Consider the following 19,292-nt stretch of genomic DNA (forward strand, 5'->3'; position numbering starts at 1 on the left):
TTTGTTGTAATTTTTTTAGTGCTAGTCATGGTTCTAGCATGCAGTTAAATTACTTGGAATCAATTGTATCATTCTGAAGCCAGCTTGTAAGTTCGGTTATAATAGGGCCAGAGTAGCCATTAGTCCTAGGGATGATTTAGCCATACTACTAAAGTGAGTCTTCTGAGATCTTTACCTCCTGTCAGGTATATTTAACTTGTCTTTGTTGGTGAAACTTGGACTATTCCTAGCCTTGGACAAGCTCTGGGACTTCTTATGCTTATATCTTTCTGGTGCTTATATCCCAAACTTTAGGTAGTTTCCTCCCACCCATATACAGGTCACTCTTCAGACTCTAAAGGACCTCTGTGATATTCCCTGCTCCCAGGTGTTCTGCTCAACTTTAGCTGTCTTGGGCTTCTCGAACATGGCTTTCCTGATTCCTGATTTCAGCTGCCTCTACTCTGTGAACCTGATATGCTCCTGAGTTCCCTTCTCTGTGCTGTAGCTTGGAAACTGCCTTCTGGCAGTTATAGGGCTTGCCTCAGTTGTTTCACTTTTCTCAAGGATTAAGTTCCATGCTGCCTGATGGCCAGTGTCTGAAAACAATTGCTTTATATATTTTGTCTGGTTGTTACTCCACCATAGATGGAAAGCATGATAAATACGCCAGTGCCAAAAATCTCTTACTCTATTAACTCTTTAAAGTGGAGCCTGTTACAAGAAGTAGAAAAAAAGAAATCCGTGTAACTGTGGAGCCAAAGCCAAAAGTCATGGTTATTTTTACTTTTTAACTTAGACCATTTATGATTTGAAAAAATTATGCCGAAAAATTATCAAGATACACTATATACCTACTAGTTCCCCAAAACAAATGTAACTATGATGTATTATAAATATACACAAATAGAAGTAACTAAAAAGATGTAGAGAGATTCACTAATGCATGCAAATGCTTTCAAGTTAACTGGTAAAGTAGGATATGTAAGTGCATGTATGGTATAAAATGTCAGCAATGTGAAATATGCATAGAAATATCTGCTAGGCATCACCTTTTCTTATTCCTGCTCTTCAGAGTTAGAATGTGCCAAACAAATGAAATAAAAAATAGTTTTTGTAGTCTGGTTTCAAGGTTGAATTCTTGAATTTATCTCCCAAGTTTTGACATTCAGAAAATGAAAGTGTATAACAGTGCATTTTCAGATGCAAAGTTTGCCTAATTTCTTCACTGGCCATCTGTTTGCTTGTGTCCAGGAATAACAAAACTTTCATGGTCATATTTGTATTTTTTTCCCTGTTTTTTTGATACTGATGATCTAACTCAGAACTTCATGCATGCTAGGTAAGTTCTCTACCACTGAGCTATATGCTTAGCCCTGTATCTATATCTTTTTAACTACTAAAAATAGTGTACGAGCTGAACCATACTTGCCCCACTTTGAAACAATTCTTCTTGTAGACTGTTGTCATAGGAGGCTAATACCCCTGCTTAAGAATGAAGACCAGAGATGCATAAACATACGTTGTATTGCTATATCTGAAGTCATGGGTGTGATTAATGATCCTTAAGAGTTTTAATTTGGCACATCTTGTGCCTGAATCTCACTGAAGCCTGGTTGCAGAGCCTGACAAATGAGTGTTCTGTGCATGCCAGACTAAGACATGACACCACCTTCTTGAGGCCTCATTTCTAACCCTGCCTGGGATCCTTCTGGATTTAAATCACAGGGTAGGGCCAAGCTTATGTGGAGTCAGAGGGACTCTCTACAGGTTTCTCAATGCAGAATAATTAGATCATATTCCTTGACTGACAGCACAGTTCATTCCTCAAATAAATTATAACACGATCCTTCCTCTGTTAGATCTTTAGGTTTATTAATCCTGATGTTGTATTTTTGGGGTCAGAAAAAACAAAACATGCTTATATTCAGGAACCCAGAAATACACAGCATCATTGATTAATTCCTGTCTTAGAAGGCTTACTATGGTTTTGTGTTTCCTTTTGATTTATTTTTATATGTGGAGCATTTTTCCTTAACATTTTAATAGTACATAATTTTAGTGCTTATACATTTACTAAGGTAGAAGAGAGAGAATTTCTTCAGTAGGTAAACATGTCATGGTTAAGTGGCATCATTTTATTTCATGTGAGATGCAGAAGTTTCCCCTGCTTTTTGCAGACAGGGATCCGTATTTATTTCTCCCACATTATTTAGAGGTAGTAGGGGCTCTACATAGCAAACACACTGGAGAGCATGGTGTTTTCTGGTGAAGCTGGGATCGGTTGTGTTATGAAGCTTTGCTTCTGAGCATGAGAACATAAAATCATTATTTATCTTGGAAAAGAACTAATACTTTGTTTATAGTAATAACAATTTTCTTTTATTTTTCTTTCTCAGTCAATAGCAGCTGCTGTTGGCAGCTTATTACTAAGATTTCAAGTTGTAGCTTTTACTCTGAGGTGGGAGTAGAAAACAAAATTAACACTGAAAATGTTTTTACTTGATAAAAGTAGTTCTATTTGATGCAGGGTCTATGCTGGTATCTTTAATGCACAATGTTACACTGTGCCTGTAGCCTCCAACAGTATCAAAAATATAGATATCTTTCAGCTGTTTGAATGAATGATACAGTCAAAGGTATTACAGTGTCTGTTAAAGTCATATCTTATTGTTACCTTCACGTCCAAAGAGAATTTTAAGGATAACTAGTAGTATTTTGATTGTTCAAGTTGGATAATTTTATTTGGATGGAGAATCTATGTTCTTGTGAAATAAGTTTGGAAAAAATAAGACGAATGTATAATTGGGCACATCCTGTCCTGCTTAGTGAATCACCAAAGGAGTGTAATGACCATTAAGCACTTTGGAAACAAGGCTGTGTGTCCTTGCTCAGCCTGAAAAGCTAGGAGTGCCCACAAGGAGCAGCAGTTCATTCAGGCAGTAGTCATGGGACGATGTGTGTGGATCGCCTTGCTCACGTGACCCAGCTGGCTGCCTTTCTGAGTCGCAAAGGCATCAGACGCCATTAAGTTTAACCATGGACTTCCTTGGTCATTCTTAAGGCCATGGCAGGAGGCACAGTTCAAAATAAAATTCCCAAGGCAATGTCCAGAAGAAAGGATTTCTCATGTACATAAGGCATACCTCAGTTACTGCAGTGAAAAATTCTTGGAATGAATGTTTTATCCCATCAGTCAGTTTTCTTTAGTTCTGAATCACTAGGATGAAAATGTCCAAAAAAATGAAGTATAAGCCCAGGGCCAAATTAGGGGTTCGCATTGTTTTGACCTTATAACGTGGAAAGGTCTTTTAAGTATTAATGGAATGGAGAGATTTTGAGTATGGATATTTTTCTAGGACTTGTGTAGCATTTCCTGGGCCGTCAGAGGTTTCCATAACTCTTAAGAGACCAACTATGACCTGCTCACCTGAAGAGATAGGTTTGGTGTGAAAAGAAAGCTAATGCTTTAACATAGTGGAAGAAAAGATTTTTCAGTCTGGAAGAAGAGGGAGTATTCACGGGTCTTCATCTGTGTTTTCCTGCAGCACCCCTTGTTCCGACTCTTGAATTATTTTAAAGAAAGACTTTGATTTCCCTTGTGAACAGTTGCTTTTCCAACAGCTGGTGAAATGGCTGTGAGACACAGAGATAATTTTTAAGAACTTTTTGCCTCCAAAGCACTTTTTCTCCTTTGCCAATCCGAGGCTTTGGCTTTCCTGTGAGATCCTGGAGGTCTTCAGCCCTAGCGCTTGGCCCTGTGCACTTTGCAGTGTGATTTCCAGTGCTCCAGTACACAGTACTGTCATACACACACGACACACACTCTCTTTTGAAGTTTTTTTTTTTAAAATAGAATGAGGATAGCACTACTCCTGTATTACAGGGTTGCTGTAAGGATTAAAAGAGGATAATGGCTATAAAGTGCATAGCATGGAGCTTGACAAATTATAAGCTTCCCATAAACTTCAGCTGCTACTATTAGGTGGTGATAAAGATGTTGATGAATGTGTAATCTTTTCCCAACTTGATTGTCAGCAACTTGAGGGCAGGAATGCCTTAACCTCTTGTGTATCATCCAGCTCTCTTAGAATAATAATGGTTGTTGACTTTTTAAATGTGCTCCTGGGTCCCTGTGAGGCCACCAACAGAGTCACTGCCTATGCTAACCTTCGTGAGACATTGTGATCTTGCCTCTCACCACTTCAGTTTTTCCACATGGGGCACCAGGGTGCTTGATCATGTGCTGCAGGTAGAGGGCCTCTGGCTCGATTTTGTTGGTCAGGTTCCACCCTTGGTTATGGATGTTTGCTGCGGTTTGTCGTTGCTGAGTTTCAGTTGGATAAGACAGCCCTTGAATTCTGTTTTGCTTATTGACCAATAGTAGGAGAAGCAACCCTATCAAGTCATGGGCTGTGAGTGGGGTCAGTTGTTTCCCATTGTGCTGCCTTTCTTACTGCTATGTCTCTGCGCTGCCTCAAAGGCTGAGCCTCTCAGTTTAGAGGGCCTTTGTCCTTTGAAAGCATTGATTAATTCACGCTGAAGATTTAGCAGGTTGTAGCAGTTCAGGTCTCCTCCCTTTAATAATATGGAAATTTACAAAGAGTAATTTACAAAGAGGTGATCTGAAACCTGTGATTTCAATGAGCTGTTGCAGTTTTGTCTCCAGAACAGCCTTAGATACTTTGATTATCACATGGTGGGGTAGAAGGGATGGTGTCACTAGAGTCTGGTGGGGAGAGCTGGCCCAGGATGCTGTTGACCATCCTACAATGCACAGGCAGCCCAACACAGCAGAAGTTCGCTCCAAAGGCTGACCATGCCAAGACTGGGAAGCTGTGCCTGAAGCCAGACAGGGATACAGACCATTTCATGAGTATATGGGGAGAAAGAGGTATGGGGTCTTAGCGTCCCTGAAGTTGGCACCCTTCAGTGCTTGCCAGGCAGTAACACCTAGGACCCCCTAGAAGAAAGAGGTTTCCAGAATTTGGCTTCAGGCCTCATGCAGCGCTCCTGTTCACAGTGACATTAGTGGTGGGAGGGCTTGATGTAGTGCCTCTGAAATTTTGAGGAGAGGTACAGGTGCCTCTCCTTCATTTCCCCTTGGAGAGTCAAAGAATTAGAGAGGAAGCTTTCTGTCGTGAGGTTGCTTTGTACCTGAGTCAGCCTGGACAGGTGGGAGAAGTGGGAGGGCTAATCTAGTTCAGGGCAGTTTCCTTGTGGGATCAATCTGAGGACTGTGTGTCTGCCCCTCCAAGAATTCTGAGGATTTGGTTGAGTTTTCTGCTCCCCACCAATTTTTATTGGTGTCTTTTTCCTTTTAAAAACCTCTCTGCTTCCTTCCCCCACTGTCTTTCCCGTTTGTAGCCTCCCCAACTGCCACACAGACTCTCGGGGGAGCCCTCCTGCTCCCGCAGGAGCTCTTGACGGGCTCCCCTCCCGTGTGGAGATACTCTTACACATCCGGTTTCTGTGTGCATCACTGTGCCCTGCTCACTTGCTCTGAGCAAGGGTGGAGCGTGATGTCTGTAAAAGAACTGGGCCGCCCACATACCTTGTCTCTCATTCAGGTGTTCTTTCAGAAACTTGCTTCTTCTGGAGTTGTGCTTAAGAGGGCCTTAAAAAAAAACTGGAAACTTTCCCCCACTTGAGCTGCAGCGGAAGCTGGAGGAGGGTTCGGCACTTCTGGGACAGCATGAGAGGCATAGAAGGAGGTCTGAGCTGAAACAGGTCTTGCTGTGTCCACCCTCCTTCCCTGGCTGAGTGTGTTCTTCCTTGTTGTGGATGTGCTGGAGGATGAGGACATGTTCTGAAGCCTACCAGGATCTGCTGTTGCTTCCCAGCACCTGGACTTAGGGAAGTTTGTGGTGGAGCTAGAGAGGTGACAGGGCAGACACAGGATTGAGAACCCTAGATGTCGCCGGAGCCTTCTTTGATGAGCTTATAAATGGCTTCCTTTCATGATTTCTAGGTCGTTGCTGAGTGTGGGTAGGAGTTGTGGGATGTTTTGCTGGTGAGTAGAAGATGCTTGGGGCAGGTAGGTTTTAGTGAACCCACCTACATGTGTAAATGGTTCTTTCCTGGTATCTCACCTCCTCAGGGGTAGAGAAGCTTGGTGCCTGTAGGTTCTTCCCTAAGCATCGTCCTAGGACTGGTGGACACTACTAACTCTCTCCTGTCCAAGGATTAGTAGGTCTGGCCTTCATCTTTGGAAGAACTTGGTTTTTCCTCAGGCAGACTTTGTCAGACTTTATGCCCCTGGGCATATGCTTTTTTGATGTCCAGACTATACAGAACCTACCCAGCCTCTTTTCAGATGAGCGAAGCAACACACACGCCATGCCTAATGTAGCTGTAACAAATACTAAAGGTGTCACAAGTGGTAACAAAATATATATGGCAGTTTGTGGGTCTCCCTAAAGAGTGAATAATCTCAGCTTTTAAAATGAGGAGCAGAGTAAAGAAATTCAGGTCTTTAGCTATCGTTATATGAACTGGGCTTCAGAAGAATTTTCCCCCTTGTGTGATGTGAATTCCAAATGAGGATTATATAATTCAAGATACACAGAGGAAATTATCAAGTTTATCAGACTAGTAGATTTCTTGTTTAATAAATAAAAGCAAGGAAAAGTCATGGATCCAGGATGGGAGCAATTTTTTGAAAAGATTATATTTGTAGTTTACTAGCCAAATTGTATGTGGGCTATGAAATACATTAAGTTGCTACTTCATTTTTGCAAAAAATAGTCAAAATGTAAAAAGTAAAAAATTAATGTTTCATTTTGCTTTATAAAGATATATTTTGTATTTCTTAAACTTTTTTCTATGCATAAAAGTGAAGGTTCAATAAATCACAACTATATCCCTAAGTGGAAGTGTGTGGTCATATTTCACATAGAGACATATACATTCTCTTATAGTTGCCTGACATTTCTAAACTTAGACTAAAAAGTTTATGCATTCAATGCATGCAATGCACATAGGATAAATATTTGGTATTTGTTACAATTTAAGCGAGAGTGTTGGTAAAACTGTATAATGAATTATCATATTATTATGGTTTTATCTTAATAATTGTTAGCTTCTTTGAAAAGTTCAGTTCCATAGGGAGGGATTTTTGTTGTTGTTTGTTTTTAGTTTTCAGTACTATTTAACTTTAAAGTAATGATTGAAGTAATAATTTTGCTAGGTCATTGGGTTAGTGGTCTGTTACCTTCTGTGTAGGTACAGCAATTAATTTCACTCTAGGTTGGCAGCCTACGTACATCCTAAGCTGGTCATAGGAGCGCTGTTATAGGTACATTTGTGAATCTGGTGTAAGATTCCTGTTTTCACTGTGTGGCTCATTTGCACCAACCAGTACATTTTAATTTTTTAAAGATTAGATTTAAAAATGACTTAGCCATCACTGTGGGTCCTGGTTGAGCCAACAGCTTTGCCAGGACCAGTTGGTCTCGTCTTTAAAAGGAAAGGAGCATTCCTGTGTGTCCCCTGTTGTCTGAAGGAGGTTGTATGTTGCCAGTGGTGCTTCCCCTTGCTCAGGTGCTCAGTGTACTGTTTCTTTCCCTGTCTCTCTGCCAGGGAGGCCAGAGAACTTTGACTTGGGGCTCTGTCCGAATCCAGCTGGTGTGATACGTACACTTAGACTCTTGCTTTGCCTTTTAGCTCTTGATTGACAGCTCATGAGAGAGGGGAGTGGGGTTGGGGGAGCACTGAGAGGAAGCGGTCCAAAGCTTGGTAGTGAAGGAACACAACTGAGTGTGATCCTGGGACATCTGGAAGAGGTCAGGTTATGTCCAGTTCCCTCTTTTAAAATGGCTGACACCTTAATGTCATGGCATTGAGAAATAAGCCCAAGTTAGTTATTTGAAAATGTTGCCTATGTGTTACCCCCTGTGGTTCAAGATGGGTAAGGTGTATGGATCTAGTCCTTGTTTAAACTCAGTGCCTAGCAGTGTGATCTCAGGGGAGGCCAGCTTGCTTGCAGAGGTGTTAGACCTCAGCTGTGCTGCCAGCGCAGGTATCTGTGGCGCTTGTCCTACCATGTGGCTGCTGCTTTTGGGAATATTTGTTACTACCTTAACACAAGCCTCGTTATTATAATCCTGTTCCCAGATGCCTAAATGACCTGAGTACATATAGCAGAGGTGAATAGACAGGTCGCTGATGTTTTTTTTTTTTTTTTTTTTTTTTTTGAGATGAGGAACAAGTGTATAGTTAGAGAATGATACAGACTTGTAAATTATATTGGTACGTGATACTCTGCCATCTCAGATTATTTTTGTTCCCAGGAGTCTTGATTTCATGGCTATTAAAAAAAAAAAAAAAAAAAGCCTATACCATTCTTATATCAGAGTGAAATGTCCCGGGAGGATAATCTTACTAATCACTAATATTGAATTTTATGTTTTCCCACTAGCTTTGCCAGTGTTTTGGTTAGGTTTGTACATGACTTTTACATCCACTACAAACTCTGCTGTATTTCACTAGCAAACAAATGCTCCAACCAGGAATGTCTCAAAAGCTTGCCATGTGAGGCAGCTGAGCCTGGAAGGACACCAAAACTTCTCTAGGTGATGAAGGATGGATGAGTTCCATGAGGGCAGGGAACCTGTATTTCTAGCCCCTAACAGAGAGCCTGGTCTATGGTGTGTATTCCCCAAATATTTTCCAAATAAGGAAATGAGTATAAGGATATATAGTAGAGATTAGCAGGGACATGACATATTGGTTGAAATATTACTTGAAAGGCTTGTCACTTGTGGTTAGAGATTGGGGAGTGGCGTCTCACCGTTACGTTTCTTTGCTTGGTGCACATCTCTCACCAAGTCCATTCTGCCTCTAGGGCATGAGGTAGAGATAGGAGAAAGGAGATGCCGTCAAAGTTTTGTGCAGGTCTGGTGGTGTTTAAAGAGTTTAAACCCACCCACAGCCAATTACAGTTAGAAAGATGTGAAACTTTACTCTGCCCACGGCCAGGGTGGGTAGGACATTGCCTTCTTCCCTCACTGGGAACTGACAGCAGCAGGTGGGAACAAGCCTTGGGTGCTGGTAGCCTTCTGCCGTACAGGGACTTGTGCACTTCTGGAGTTGATATAAAGGCACGAAGGTCCTTTTGGCCTGATGTCAGTCGCAGTGTGGACTTGGCTTATGGGCTGAGGACCTTGAGCAACTTCTGTAACTTCTCTCTGCCTGTATTTCTCACAGGTAAAAACAGAGATAGCTGAGGATAAGCCGAGGTTATGAATAGTTTCTAGCAAAAACTAATTTATGCATTATCTGTTACTGTTGGTGGTGGTCATCAGCAACACGTAGAGGGTAGAGAGAGGAGGAAGCAAGCAGCATTCTCCAGGATGAGAGGTGAAAGTGGCCTGGACTGTAGAGAACCATTCTGAGACTTTTTCCTGGTTCAGTTCTGAAAAAGGGTTCTGTAGTTTTCTCCCACCTTCTTCCTGTGGGTCGCTTAAGTTCTGAGCCACATGGAGAGGTTTGATAATTTAGGGTGTTGATTTAGGGGAAAATTGTTACTTTTTTTTCCTTTGACTGTTACATCCCACATGGTATACTTTATGAAATTGTGAAGTCAAAGGATGATATCATATACATATATTCCCTTTTCAGAAGGGCTTGGCAGGAGGTAGGAACTTTAGGTGTGTAATATTCTTGCTGAAACCGGTTTCAGCAGATTGTTTTATATTATTGATTGATTGATTGATTGATTGATACTGGGAATCGAACTCAGGACCTTGCACTTACCAGGCAGGCATTTGTGCCACTGAACTAGATCCCCAGCCCTGTTTTATAATCTTTTAAAAACACCTTTTTTTCTATAGGAGGCATTAAATAAGTGAGGTATCTACTTTTTTATAAGGTTTTATCAGCCTTTTTAATGAATAAAGTAGCATTTGTCTCTTGATAGGAATTCCTTTGATAGAAATTTAGATAATAAGCAGTGAAAGAACTTTTTCATCTATAAATCCCTGTGGCTTGATGGTGAACCTTTAATAAAAAGATAAGTAATAGGAAATTGATTCAGGTACATTTGCTTAGTTACCTACATTCTGTACCTCCACCCCTGAAATAGAAAAGGCTCACCTAAAACTTGGGGATCTGTACTTCAGGTCATCTTTGAGTCTTACATTTTTAAAAAAATAGCCTTTTATTTTATTTTATATTGTTCTAAACTCTAGCTGGTCCTTTCTTAGAGAAGTTCATTTCTCCTTGTTTGGGGATAGATTCCAAGTGGCTGCAGGGAAACAGACTTCCAGGTGTAGCATGAAGAAGGGAATGAGGATGGGTAAAGAAAGTTTCGGGAAGGGGCTGGGGATATAGCTCAGCAGCATAAGTGCTTGCCTGGCAAGCCTGAGGTCATGAGTTCGATTCCCGGTACCAAAACAACAACAACAACAACAACAACAAAAAAAAACAACCAATAACAGAAAGTTTCGGGAAGAGAAGAGCAGAGCAGGGGGACAGCTGTAAAACAGAGTAAGAAAGGTATATAGAGGGTGTGGAAGTACAGATAGCGAGAGAAAGAGACAAAAAAGAAGGCAGAGTAATGAAAATAAGGAATTAGGAATGACCCTGTTGTGGTTTAAATATGTAAAGTGTCCCTGAGGGATTTATGTATCAAGGGCTTGATCCCTAAGGTACAGTGGTCAGAAGTGGAGCCTAGAGAGGTGACTAGGTCACAAGGATGCTACAGTGCACTAATCCACTGATGAGTTAGTAACAGCTGACTGGCTGTGGGGTTGAGTTGGAGGACGTAGGTCACCAGAGGCAAGCCTTTGAAGGGATATCTGGCCCTTACCCTTCCTTCTCTCTCTGGCTATCTTACCTCTTTGCTTCATGGCTGCCCATAGGTGAGTCGCTGTGCTCTGCAACACCCTTCTGCCATGATATTTCTGCCTTGCTGTAGGCCTAAAGCAATGGAGCCTACTAACCATGGACTGAAACCTCTGAAACTGTGAGCCAAAATAAATCTTCCCTCCTTTAAGTTGTTTATCATGGGTATTTCGTCACAGTAATAAAAGACCGATATACACCCTGAGAGGGCAGAGAAGGTATCGGTAGGAAGGACCTGAGATCAGGTGGAGACAGAACGGTAGAACTCAATAAATGGGGAGAAAGAGGGTACATTAGACTAGGGAGGGACCTAGGAAGATAGGAGGGTGGGGGATGGCAGAGCTTTGGGGATGTCTTTGGGGCTGTGATTTTGAACATTTTGGGTATGCTCGGTGACCTGGAGAACCTGATTGAACAAAGGAGCTATTGGGCATGTGTGCCGGATCAGACTTTTGTGCCGTGGGCTCTGAGGAAATAGCTTTGCCTATCCTTTTGTATTTTCTTGTGATCCTGTGACTAAGATTGAGCTTTCTTGGGCCAGCTAGTCCACCTTCTTTCTCCAGGTTGGATTTGCATTAACTCATTCATAAATTTTAGCACTTCTCTCTGTAACTCTTGGTAACCTGCTTCACTTTAAATATAAAAGGAGAGAGGAAACATCCCTTACTAGACTTCAGACTTTGTCACCATTTCTTCCTTTTCCCTTTTTACCAATGGTCATTGTGTTCCTTTTCAAGGAGTTATTACAAAGAGGTAGTATTTGTTAACTAAAGGATTAGAAAGCAAAAATAACCTTGGAGATACTGTTACCTTTCATTGCACAGAGGAGATTTGTTGTTTTAAATGTCAGTGCCCAAGTCCATTTATTTTAGACACTTCAGTAGTCTTTTTAAATACATAAAATCATGTTGCTTTCTTAAACTAAGTCTGGAGCTTAGTCTGTCATCATCTACCATCACCAGTATTTTCTAAATCTGGTCTTCAGGAGATAGAAGACTGAGGTAGATAGGATTGTGGGTACAGGTGTTTACGGTCGCCTGAGTATGTTTCACTTGCTGAGCAAAATGGATATCATCCTCCCTGTGAGGGCTTAGTCTGTAGATTCTGAATGATGATCTGGACCTGAACTGTGTGAAAAGCACTCATTTTGTTCAGATAAATTAAATATTCCTCTCATCATTAGTGCTGACTTGTGTACATTTGATCATTTTCACGTTTGATCTGCAAATGCCGAGTCCCTCAGTCCATGTGCAGCCCTGGGTTTATTTCCTTGGGGTGGGGGCGAAGAAGAGGGTAAGGAAAAGAGCATGGGTTGATCTGCATGAAGACAGGGTAGTGTTGGTCTTTTTCTACATTTTAAATGATTATTTTGTGATTTTTTTTTTTTTTTTTAAACTCTTTTTTCCCCCTGACAGAAGACATTAAATAAATGCGGAGCCAGTTCTTTTGTTGGTTTTCTGGAGCTTTTTTATGAATAAAGTAGCACTTGTCTTTAAGCACCTTTGATGGGAATTAAGATAATCAGCCTGTGAAAAGTGTGTGCTGTGCCTACAGTGAAGGGCCTTGTGACCCCTCTCCTTTTGTGAACAGTTTCTTGTGTGTTGCTCTTGCCAGCATTTCTCTTTCCGAGTTGCCGGCCTCGAGCGGTCTGGGTGTAACTGCTGCCCTTCCCGGAATGGGAACTGTGCTAGGGTCTGCTGGGAACACAGTAGAGGGCTCTTGAACAGTGGGCCCTGCGGATAGGACCACTGTTCATTACTGACTTGGCAGTATGTAAAATGTTTGTTCTTGCAAAAAATAGTACAGGTAACCAGAAAAAAGCTTGGTTTTATCGTTTGTCAGATGAACTGGCTCTGAAGTGAATGCTGTGTCATTTCTGGGTGATTTCATCCTCCCTTGGCTCTGGCTGGGCTTGTGTGACTGGAGCCTGCGTGTGCGTCCCATTTTCTCTCCCTGGATCCCAGACACAGGGCTCTCGGGCATTGGGGGCAAACCTCAGCACATGGGCCACAGCGGACCACAGCTCTACAAGGTTTGCACCACTGGTCTAGGGACTCTGCCAGTGTAATTTACTTGACTGAGAAGTTTGAGAATGTGATCAGAGAGATTAAAGGTATTTATTTAGTTTATGATCAGAGAGATTTAAAGGTATGTATTTAGTTTATGCATACATATTTTCAAAAGTTATGCCTTTGAGCTTCCTTAATTTAGAAATTATGAGAAAAATTCAATCATACAAAAGAATGTTATCAAGATTTTGCCTCATTTGCTTAATCTGTTGCCTTTTTTTTTCTTTTGATTTTTTTGTTTTCCCTTTATTGGGGATTTTAAAGCAAATGTAAGGCCTCAGTTACTTCACTTCTATTTACTTTCATTGTGCACCTGAAAAAAATACAGGTGTATTCTTACATACTCACAGTGCCATTATCACAGCTAACTGTAGTTCCCATAGTTTGTTGGTGTCATCTGATAGCCAGTTTAAAATTTTAAAAATTCTCAGTTCTGTGAAGAAAATGCCCTTTTAGGGTTGTTTTGTTAGAATCAGGATTAAACAAAGGCCACACATGGCACGTGGCTGTTACCTCCTTAACCAAGCACAGTTACCAGCCAGAAACCTTCTGCTCCTTTTTCTATGCCACTGACGTTGCAGAATGTCCCACATTCTGGATGTATCTGTTTTCCTGTGATGCCATTATCGTGTTCTTCAATCACCTAAATTTCCTGAAACTGGAAATGAACTCTAGAGGCTTGATTAGATTCAGGTTCACCTTTTTGATTGGAAGTGCTCTGTGCTTCCCATTGTATCACAATAAGGAAAGCCTCCTTTGTTTAATTAACTAAACATAAAAACGTTAGTGAGCTAAAGATTGGTGTAGACATGGTGCTAGGCAGTATGAGGAGTACCAGGATGAGTAAAGTGTAGTCCCAGTGGCCTTATATTTCTTTTTGGAAACAGTCTAGGAGTTTGACAGAAGATTCATAAAGTGTAGTGGAGAACAGGGGGTCAGGAGTTAACCTGAGGTGGAATACTTCCGTGTCTAAGAGAGACTGCCCAAACCTTGGAGATTTTAGCACTCTGCAAAAGGTAATATGGCAGCGTAGTACTTTCCCATGCAATAGCACCTGTGCAATAGCAGCTGTGCTCTTTCATTCAACTGCTTTTATTCCATGCAGTTCTTTGTTGAGTAATTTTTCTCCCCTAACACACTGTGTATTGCATGAGGTACTGTAATTTGGCTATGGATGCCTTTGAGTGCACCTGGGTCAAGACAGGACCTGCAGAAATCCCTGTAACTTCCACATCTACTTAGTGAGGGCTGCAGTAGAAGAGACAGCTACCACCCTGCTTAACTGGTGATCCTCTGGTATCCTCCCGCTGTTTCTCTGGGTCCTTCTGCCTGAACCATGTAAAGTTAAGAGCACAGACACAGAGTACCAGCAAGGCAGGAACTCTCCCTTTTGAAGGGATGTGGTTGAGACGTTTACAGTTTACTAAGAGTGAAGCTGGAGCTTTAGAATGGTTTACATATACTTTATAAAACTACCTTTATAACCTGTAAAATAGAATGTTAATATATTACAACTTTTCCTCTGCCTACACAGTTGCACACTTAAAAATTATTCTTTCCCATAAGGCAATAAAATTGCAGCTGGAGGATGGTCTTTCCATTGAGGGCTTTTAAACCAGGAATTTAAACAAAAAAGGGAATTCCCCCATATAGAAGTACAAGTCTGAGCCGGGCTTGAGCACCTTAAGCAAGACCCTCTCTGAAAATGGAAATATTTTTAAAGGGCTGGGAATGTGGCTCAGTGCAAGGACTCTGGGGCTCAATCCTCAGCTAGCTACATACATATACACACATATACACACATACGTACCTGCATTACCTCTCTTCTCTCTCTCTCTGTCTCTGGAATATCCTGTTCACTGTGGTATTTCAGCATTTATTTAGAATACTAAGTACTCAGCACTCAATAAATGTGGATTGGATAAATAAATGGAGACACTGGGCAATATTGTTTGTTGTCATTTAGAAATTGCAAGTAAACAGTACAATCACAGTGAAGGATCTTTAGCTTGCCTTGGATAAGAAACTTGATTCATGCATGAGAAAGAGGAGGGAAGGAAGGAGACATTGTGTGCACATGCCATGTCTGGTATTGGCAAATTGGAGGATTATCGTATCTGTTGATCTTTTTAAGAAAAAGATTGTATGTTTATTATAAAGAAAATAGCATTTAAGATACATAGTATAAAAAACTGCTATGTAAAATTTGAAATTTTGTTTTTAAAAGGAAAACGATATTTTTTTTTCTTTAGAAACCATTTTCAATTGAGAATGATAAAAATTTGTTAGGGGACCAAGCTTTGATGCATTTGTTGCCTGAGGTCAAATACTGAGGTCATTATAATTCTGCCCCCTTTTGTGCATGCCGTACAATGTGCTCTTTGATATGGCGGTGCCAGTTCTCACGATGAAGGGTGGTCACGTGTTTTCAGGCCTTAAGAGCATGATCTACTCTCTTTCTGTTCCCTGTTTTTAAGTGGCTGTTGAGAGTATAAAGTTCAGAGAGAGGCCGAACAAATGAATTGCTTCTGTATACCTTTGTATAGTTTTTTACTTTTCTTACACAGAAGTCAGTTTGGTTGTGACCTCCTCAAAGGAAAAGTCAAATGCCATAGAGCTGAGAACCAACTTCTCAGAGCAGTCCACAGACAACTTTCAATCGGCTTGGTTACTCAGATGTTCACTGCATTCTTGCTAGTAGGATTTCGATTGTCTCCAAATGGCCAACATGTATGGCTTCTTTACCTTTCAGTGGGACAGGTCCTTTAGCTAAGGAGCAAAGTGAGTTGTTCTGTGGGCCTTGGAGCCTATCTGGGCTCTGTACACGGTTCTATTTACAGGCCGTTTCACAGAGAAGAATTAATTCCTGCGTGCCAGAGATTCCTCATCTGTAAAATGAATTAATAGTGCAGTGTGAGGCGTGAAAAAATGACTGCCACAAAGAAAACACTTGATAAACATTAGCAACTGCTGTCACAGGTGGATGTATAAATTTATTTAAAGATATAACGTGGGTATTGAGTACATGAAAGAATGGTGAAGACGGGGCTTCTCCCGCTGACAAAAGGGTAAGACAGCTGAGTGAGGGTGAAGGTGGACAGTGGAAAGGTTCAGGGATGACCTCCTGCTTTTCCCAAGCCACTGGGAGAGGAGACACTCGCACTAAGGCTGCTGGGTCTAACCATGGCCAGTGTGCTTGGGTCCTACTGGGTCCATCTGCTAGTGATTTGGGCTGTTATTCCCAGGATGGTTGAGGTTGTGTGCTAGGCTCTCCTTATCTGCTTCCGCTTTGCTTCTTTTTAGAAAGCCAGCCAGCTGCAACACAAACTAAACTTTTAAAAATTTTACAAGTATGGGATTTGTTTCAGTGATTGGAGGGCCAAGAGGGGGATGATAACTATATGTAGTTGTAAAATTTGCTATGAAGCTAGATGATGAATACTTGGGTATTTTATAACACTCTTTCTTCTTTTGCATACATTGTGAACTTTCCATTAAGAATTTTTTTTAAAAATTGAGCAAAATGTGAGTTACATAACAACATAGATAACATGGTACCATTATATAAAAAAAAACTTTTTAAGACATGCAAACTGTATATCTTTATGCATACATACACATGTAGTAATAAATCTTAAACAATAGAAATACTAACTTTAAGATAGTGATTAACTGTGAGGATGATAGACAAGAAATGAAATGAACAGGAGATACATAAGCTATTTTACTTGTATCTCTAATATTTTATTCCTTTAAAAAGTTATTTGAAGCCAATATAGCAAAATGCTAAGACTTGTTAAAGTTGAGCAGTAGATACTTGGATGTGTGTTATTTTCTGTGTAATTTCTAAAAATATATCACAATAAAAGGAATAATGGATCTATAAGAAGTATTGTTAGGCATGTCCTGAGACAAGCCGTAGGAGGTGCTGTCCTGAGGTACTAAGACACCTTTTCTTCCTGTTGAGGCATTGTACCCTGCAGCCAGGTGGGGAAATAACCAGCCACTTGATTATTAGTGATTACTACTACAGTCACAAAATGGGGACAGCAGCCCTCACGGGTCAGCAGAAGTAGAGACAAGGCCGATCATATTCAAGGTGGTTAGATACAGCAGAATTTGTGTTTTCTGGAACATGCAGACGTACTGCCTTTATCAGAGGGATTAGATTAAATTATAAGGAGAGTTGGTTACAGTGAGTCAAGTGTTTAGAAACAACAAGAAAAAGGAATATTTTTTAAAAGCATAATGTTTATACATGTTTCCAGTACATAGTACTTACACTGGGGCCAGGGTAGAAAGAGAAAGGGAATAAAAAAGAAATAAAGATGTATTGTGCATGTGTACCAACTCCTCACAAAGAATGTAAACATTATATACTACAAACACATACTAATACATTTGTTTTAAAACTTCATTTTTAAAAAAAGATTTATGTTTGCCTGTAACAGCTGGGTCTTCTCAGGACAGAGAAGGATGTTTCTACTCCTGATTGGCTGGTTGTGTGCTCTTCGTGTCATCCTTCCCCGACCAATCTAGCAGGATTAGCTGGCTCAGCGATCAGCCTAGAGGCAGGCCCTCAGTTTGGGCCATGAGAAGACTGTTCTGAGACTGAGTCCTTGGGTGGTTTTGAAAATGTGACTAGGACCTCTTGCTTGCTCCCCGCTTCTAGGAAGAAAGATCCAGAGACTGAAGTGATCTTGTGCCCAGGTCTCATTCTGTGTGTGACTTCTTGTCTTTACAGCTGTTGGGTCATGAGCATGTGTGTTGTGCACACCTGAAGTGTTAGCGTAAGCTCACAGGGAGCACAGGTGTGGTATTCACTTGTTGGCTCTCATCCCTGGACTGTCAAGGGGGAATCTGGAGCGAGCTCGTTCACCCAAGGGAAAGGGAAATCCAGTGAGCCTTAAAGGCTCAACATTGCGCTAATCAGAACCAGCCTTGTGTTGAGCCTGCCTGGAATAGAGGGAGGTCCATGAGGCAGGTGCCAGGTGTCCCAGGGCCTGTGTTCTGAGCACCAGTATTTGAGTCAGTATCCTGGGGTCTGCAGAAAGAGGGGCTAGATCAGCCCAGCCCAGCCCCCAACCCTTCCTCACCATGCACACTAGGAAGAACCCTCCATAGGGATGAAGGTCTTGGGCTATAGTCCAAAAGTTTGTAAGATGAGGACTGGAGTGAGCTCATCACCCAACATGACATCTCCCTTTGATATTTGCCAGGTGAGAAAGGAAACAGAAGTCTTCCAGACTGATTATTTCTCGTTATGTACGCAAACAGCTTTATTTGCATTAGTTGGAAGAATTTGAGAGATACCTGGGTGGTTCTGCAGCGTCTTCTCAGGCAGTGCCTTTGAACTGCATCCCTTCAAATCATGAGCAGTCCTGCAAAGGGAGCTGCTGAACAAGGGCTTTTATGAGTGGTAGGCATAGTTCTGCCACATGGCCTTTGTCTTTTATTATAGTTTACAGCTTTATGTCTTGCTTTAGTAAAGTTTTCCCCAAAGTTGGCAAAAATAAAAGAGATATTGAAGGAACACACCTATTATTGGGAGGTTATTTTTCTTATCCTCACTTTGGTCTTAATTGTTTTGCTGGTTTAGCAGCCCATGAAAACTAATTTTACTTTGAAGTCTGAGTTCCATGTGCGTGTGAATCAGTTTCTTGAGATACTGCTGGGTTCAGTGACACAACTGGACACAAAGTTAGAGAGCCAGAACCAATCTAGAAATCAAGGGGGAGACCTTGTCCTAGAGTCTTGCCTCATTTGCACTCTGTTAGGGATGTAGAGTGTCTAAATCTAGCCCTTAATCTTCGCTCAGAATAGCAGACAGTAATTGAATGAGGCGATTAGGCTCTGATCGGTTTCATGGAAATATATATACCTGCCTTGGTTCTTCATACGATTCTGGTCGCAAACTAAATTGGACAAGAACCAAATCAAATTTCCCCATAAGGTCAGCATTGAATCTGACCACTGAATTTGATTTGATTCTCATCCAGTTCGGTTTGCAACCAGAATTGTGGAAAGCCGAAGCATTTCACTTTCCATTTGCTTTATAGATCAAATTTTGCTCAGGATTTCATCTGGGAAAAGGATTCTGCTGATGAATATAAAATTTGAAAAGCAGTGGTATGGATAAGAATATACCTTGGGATCAGAGGAAGGAAACGTGGATCCTGGGCCAGCCTTTACCCATGTAAAGGTACCCAGCCTGCTTCAGTTTACTGGACACTGCTTGTGTCTCTGAAATGATGAATTTGCACCAGGGATAATATAAAGATACTTACATCTCTGACATTGTAGATTCAGTGAAAGCAGTATCAAAAAGTAACTCCAGGAACCAAGAGATGTGGCTCCCAACCTCTTCCCACTGCTCCAGGGATTTTCCAGCACCTAGAG

At 41.2% G+C, this 19,292-nt stretch overlaps 1 protein-coding gene across 2 annotated transcripts in view; it reads left to right on the forward strand.

The window, feature by feature from the left end:
• The window catches only part of Foxo3 (forkhead box O3), a 114,872-nt gene that overhangs the window by 51,213 nt on the left and 44,367 nt on the right, over nt 1-19,292 (forward strand). The window lies entirely within an intron of this gene.

This window comes from Chinchilla lanigera, unplaced genomic scaffold (genome assembly GCF_000276665.1).
Source record: "Chinchilla lanigera isolate Chin_1 unplaced genomic scaffold, ChiLan1.0 scaffold00010, whole genome shotgun sequence".
Classification (NCBI taxonomy): domain Eukaryota; kingdom Metazoa; phylum Chordata; class Mammalia; order Rodentia; family Chinchillidae; genus Chinchilla; species Chinchilla lanigera.